At 31.4% G+C, this 428-nt stretch overlaps 1 protein-coding gene across 1 annotated transcript in view; it reads left to right on the plus strand.

The window, feature by feature from the left end:
* Nucleotides 1-381, plus strand: part of LOC106511603 (uncharacterized) — a gene marked incomplete at its 5' end in the record, with an annotated part of 11,555 nt that extends 11,174 nt beyond the window's left edge. The window contains 1 exon segment of the mRNA XM_014000360.1: nt 141-381.
* Nucleotides 382-428: the final 47 nt, after the last annotated feature.

Here is a 428-nt window from a genome sequence, read left to right on the forward strand (position 1 = left end):
ACCTGGTCTTGTTGATTATTAAACACTGACTGGTGTTAATTGTAACACTATATATTAACACTTAACACTATTGTATTGTTAATTTAACACCCAGTATTGTTGAATATTAAACAATGGCTGGTGTTAATTTTAACACTNAGCATTTCTTTTGACTGTTAAAGTCATTACAGAGTATTTTGATGATCATCTGAATGCTTTCAGTATAGACATTGTGGATGATGTGCTTGCTATTATTTGTGTCTGAACTAATATATTATCAGCCTTATGACAGGCAATTTTCACCTGAAGATGATGAAAAAACATATATTGTGCCACGCTGCTGTTTTATATGAGCTGTGCATTTTGTGAGGTCTTTAAGGTTCTAATAAAAGGTAAACCTTGCATTTTTGTGTTGTTTTGAACATTTACATATTTGAGTGTAGGTATTG

The sequence above is a fragment of the Austrofundulus limnaeus genome, unplaced genomic scaffold (assembly GCF_001266775.1).
Source record: "Austrofundulus limnaeus strain Quisiro unplaced genomic scaffold, Austrofundulus_limnaeus-1.0 Scaffold2983, whole genome shotgun sequence".
Lineage (NCBI taxonomy): Eukaryota > Metazoa > Chordata > Actinopteri > Cyprinodontiformes > Rivulidae > Austrofundulus > Austrofundulus limnaeus.